The sequence below is a fragment of the Pelodiscus sinensis genome, chromosome 25 (assembly GCF_052426305.1).
Source record: "Pelodiscus sinensis isolate ZL-2025 chromosome 25, ASM5242630v1, whole genome shotgun sequence".
Lineage (NCBI taxonomy): Eukaryota > Metazoa > Chordata > Testudines > Trionychidae > Pelodiscus > Pelodiscus sinensis.
The window spans coordinates 3302703-3308021 of NC_143076.1; the positions used below are offsets into that span (position 1 = coordinate 3302703).

The window sequence follows — 5319 nt, forward strand, 5'->3', positions numbered from 1 at the left end:
CATTCTATGAGATGGTATATCTCCATATATATTATGTTATGTTATGTTATATTTTGCATCTCTCTCATGAGGTCTTGGAGAAATCATGTTTCACTGATAAGAATGCCCATGCAATGGGAATTTCAGTGTTGTAAAGTCACATTTAAAATGTTCGCAGGGAGAACATGGTCACTAATCCAATCAGAGAACAAAAACAACCCCAGTCACCCAATCAGTAAGCACCAGAGCTCCAGAGAGGGAAAAATTCTACCCCAGCACAGAGGACCTGTATTACATTTACACTGCAGATAAACTGAAGATTCCACTTTCTCATGCTATCAAACCTAGTATAAATTTACAAGAGCAAACTGCTTACAAGTGGGATTTTCAAAAGCCAGTAAAATGCCTAACATTAAAACACAGTGCTCACATGGAGAACGTACCAGCAGTTAAACCGATAAGAACAGACACTACACTTGATCTTAGCCTTTGTTAGACTCATTTTGAAATCACACTACATTTTAAAAAAAATCTATTAAATTCTGTAGATGCCTTGCTAAAAATGTCCTGATCTCCCAGCATATGCATGTGAGCCCTGTTTTATTTTTATCTTTAGGCCTGGGTAAAAGAGAGCGAGGGAGAGTGTGTATGTGTGTCTGGTGAAGCTAAAGAGACAATTATCTTCAGCAGAAAATAAACATCATAAAACCATAGACGTCTAATTTTCACACCTGGAGGATCCTCTTACAGCTATTCACTTCTAATCACTCTCACCTAATAAATGAATAGAATAACTAATGTGATTAGAGCAATTTACCTATTCAGCAGGAGTATTAAATGAATGGAATATTTTTGCACTTGAGTATTCACACAGCCTGCATATTTCCCTGGTATTGTAACTAGCCATGTGAGGCATGTTTGTGCCCCTTGTGGAAGCAGTTTGTGGCCTTCAGAACATACATATAACATTGTTCGTCTGCAGTTGCTGAGCTGGTGGACACACAGGGTAGGGACATTGTAGGTCAAGCACACACAGGAAATGACTGTCCCAGTCCTTCAAAGGAACGAGCTGGTTTCATGATGGCGACAGAGATGGAACATGGGGGAAAAACCCTCCCTTACACTGAAACCGAACATCCAACAGAGGCAGAGGATGCTTGTTGAGGTGGTCTCTCCCAGAGACAGGGTTGCCACTGAGAGATAGCAACTTGTGGTGTTAAGGGACCTGTTCATTACTAATAAAGACAGTGGTGTATATGGTGGGCATGAGAAGCATTCTATTTCCTACCATCTAGGTCAAGGGTGGGCAAGTCACCTCTCTCAAGCCGGCTCATGAGGGTCAATGCTGGGACCCTCAGGCATGCAGCAGCCACTGTTTTAAGTGCAGAGCTGCTTTGTGTGACTCTCTGTTCTGGAGGGAGGGAGAGGCTTTGGGTGATTTCCCCAATCCTCAGCTCCTATTGGCCAGAAACAACCAGCCAATAGGAACTGAGAGATTGGCCTGGGAGATGGGAGCAGCACAAGCCTTTCCCCCTTCCCGGAGCTGAGAGCCACAAGGAGGAAGCAGCCTGCATTTTCAAGTGGTCTGGGGCTGCATCAGGAGGGAACCCAGCCTTCCTTGGGGGTATTGCAGGGCTGCTGGCTGGGACACTCTTAGGTAAGCACCTCCCAGCCAAAGCCTGCCTCTGGCACCCCTGCCCCTCCCGCACCCTAACTCCCTCCCTCAGGTCACCATCCAAACCCTCTGCACCCCCCTGCCTCAGGTCACAACTCCCTCCCACATCTTGTACCCCCTCCTACACCTGTCTCCCAGGCCAGAATCCTCTCCTGCACCCATACACCCGACACTACACTCCAATCCCCTGTCCCAGGTCACCACCCAAACCCTTTTCAGTCTGCACCTCCTTTTCCCCTTCTCCCAGGTCACAATTCCTTCCCAGACATTGCACCCCCTCTGAGAGTCTCTCTGCCCAGGCCTGAATCCTCTCCTGCACCCATTCCCACTTCATGAACCTACATCCCAATCCTCTGACCCAGGCCACAATCCTTCCTTAACCCAAACTCCCTCTCAGAGCTCATACAGTCTTGTGGACCTCTGACCCTTACCCTGTGGCCCTTCTGCACCCAACCTCCATCCTAGACCCTGCACCTCCTCCACAGAAACGTGCAGCCCTTGATCACTTTCCAAAATCTTGGAGTGCCCCCCCCCCCCCACCAAAAAAAACAACTATTGCTCACCTCTGGTCTAGGTGATTCCTCTCATAAAATGTCTAGACAAGCTTCTGAAGAATGTCAAGGTGACAGTCTGACAAACAGATGGTAAGAGCCTGCTTAAACAATCCAACAGGTGCATCAGATTGAAGATGAACTCCCAAAAAACTACAATACAGAGTACCTATCCATGAATACTGTAGGTACTACAGGAAAATTACTGAGCTGGTCGGAACTTTGGAAAGGGATTTTTGGGGGTTTTGTAAAGCCAGGGATAATTTAGATCCAGGATCTAAATTATCCAAGCCCAGATTTTTTTTTTGGGGGGGGGGGGGGGAAGGGTGAACAAGAATATTTAGATAAATAATTCTGGTTCCGACTGATCCCTAGATAAAAAGGAAAAAATATCTAATGCAATTCAGAAAAGATGTGTTTCATAAAATTGCCACAGATGATTGTCTTATCATTTCCTGTTTGTAGGAAGCCAAAGCATTTTATAAAATGCACTCACGCTTAACCAGAATATCTCAATTTTCCTTAGTCATTGCTTTTCATGCTTTACTTATGCTTCACAAAAGAGATATCAAGCTTTTTCAGCCTGAACTCTTAAAACATGGCATTAAAATTAAAAAGGAAGAGGCCGTGTTTTACAACTGCATAAACAGAATCACCTTCCGTGAAACCTTGAGCATAAAGTAAACGGAACTCTGCATGTTCATATCAAGGAAGGAAATTAAGACAAGAAACAATGAATTATTGAAGGCGTCAAGGTTCTATAGACTATGGCTGGATAGATCCAAAAATCAATCACAGTATAATCTCTTTTAGGGGCTCTTGCTTCCTTTGATTGGAAGGGTGCGGGATATGTGGGTAAGGGGTATATTCCATTGAAGAGGGACACAAGCAAAATTATTATTTCCACGAGGTTCCACTTTTCCCTTCATGTTAGCAGCTGTTTGTATTCATTTTACATTGCAACAAATCTCTTCTCTTTCTTTGCTTACCCTTTCAGCTGTATGATTCTATCGTCACGTCTCCACTTGTGGGAAGATTGACACTAAGGCGGTCAATCTTCTGGCATTTGATTTAGCGGGTCTAGTAAAGACCTCCTAAATCAAATTCTGAGGGCATCCTGTTAATGCCACTATTCCTACTATTGAGGAGTAAAGGAAGTTGACGGAAGGCATTGCTCACATTGGCCTCCCACTTTGTGGACAGTACTGAAACTCACCTTATGGTACTTATGGTACTTTTTTACATAGCTGAAATTGCATGCCTTCCCCCATCGTGTTAACCTGACCTATGATTCTATATTGGTAGCTGAATGGGTCACTATGCTAGTCACTCAAGTGACTGCACCAGCTTCCCACCCCGTCTGCAGCAGCTCCAGGGGTAGGGCGTATCTAGAATTATGCGCCAGAGTCTTGAGGGAAGGTTGATTGTCAGAGCATTAGAGCCCAATGATTCCATGCCTCCGCATTGCTGGATAGGGGTATTGAAGCAAAGTTGCAAGCTGCCCTGGCCTAGGGAGGTGGCCACAGCAAGCCCCTGCAGCCCATGAAAAGTGAATTGGTGAATTGCCACTCTTCTGTTGCTGTCTTGGTACATGGGGTAAAATCTGATTCATCAAGCCTGTTTCTGCATTCAGGTACACCTGTAATACTCTGTACTAATTCCACTGACCCCACTGGAGTTACTCCCAATTTAAGCAGGTGTAAATGAAAGCAAAATCAGTGAGTACTCATCAGGAAAATATATCAAAAGCATATCCATTACTGCCCAAAGTATTTAGTACTCTACTTACTGTGGGCCAAAGGGTCATATCCTTATCCAGCTTGAATACTATGCTAGCCCCGACTTCAAGTCAGTAGGCCTATGGGAGGAATATAGCATGAGTAAAGGCATCATAATCTACCCCCATATATGATTTTCTCTGAGTTGCTTTTTTTACCAAAGCTCAGGTCCAAATCAACTTTTGTTCTAATTCTCCTTTATCCAAAAGCTGCTTATGACAGAACTGACCATATAGGTTTCCCCCTACACACATTGATTGATGTCTCTGTGGGTCTCTATGGTGCTAGATAGTTTTCATTGCAAGCCTTAAATCAATGTTGCTGGTTCATTTCTGTTTTTTGTAACCACTCTCTCTTTTTCCATACTGCTTCATGTAAAACACTTTGATTCTGGTGTGTGTGTTTGGTGGGGGAGGGAACAGGAACACCGTATGAATGAATAAGTTACAATAATAATAAATTACAGTGATAATGACGGATATGTTTTAAACAAAGCCTCTGGCTGCCTGTGTGGAGGAGCTATGGAAAAATCAAAGATAATCCCACATGAGAAGAATTGTAATGAGAAAGACCTGGAATTTGTTATCTCTCTGAAATGCTCCTCTGCTGGTCCAAGAACAGCGTGTCCTAGTTTGACTTGAAAAGTGTCTGCTTGTAAGGTACGTTGGGGACCAGATCCTCTGCTGGTGTAAGATGTTGTTGCTTCATTCTTATCAATAGAACTATGCTGATTTATTATGACAAATGTGTATATTACAGCAGTGGCTAGCGGCCTCAGTTGACCTCCAGGCTCTTTGTGCTAGGCACTGTACGTGCAGTGAAAGATGGCTTCTTCCCCACAGAGCTTGTTGCTTAAATGGACAAGATGTCAAACGGGAATCCTGGAGAGAGAGGAGACAACTTGATCAACAACCCACAGCACATCAGTGGCAGAGGTGAGAACAGAATCCAGCTCTCCCTCTTCCGAAAGAGGAGGCTTTTCCAAAAATTGGCCCAGTGTAGATAGGTCAAATTTTGGAAAAAGGTACGCAAATTGATAGATCGGTGTAGTCTAGAAATAGGCTGAGCCAGCTGGCTCTCAGCTAAGCCTGTAGAGGAAACTCATTCTTTCTCTCTGCAAGTGGTCTAAATGCCACCACATGGGACAGCGAACCACACCCAGTAGGTGTGCAGGTTATACATGTTGTAACGCACATACAATAAAAAAGTTAACAGAATTAAAAGAGACATTAGCAAAGGCATATAAAATGGAAAATATCATGCTGATATAAAGCCATGGTACACCCACATCTCAAACACTGCCAGTAGATCTAGTTGCCTCATCTGAAAAAATATA

The 5319-nt window shown here is 43.9% G+C and overlaps 1 pseudogene; it reads right to left on the reverse strand.

Moving 5' to 3' along the window:
• Positions 1-327: 327 nt before the first annotated feature.
• Positions 328-482, reverse strand: LOC112547579 (U2 spliceosomal RNA; annotated as a pseudogene).
• Positions 483-5319: the final 4837 nt, after the last annotated feature.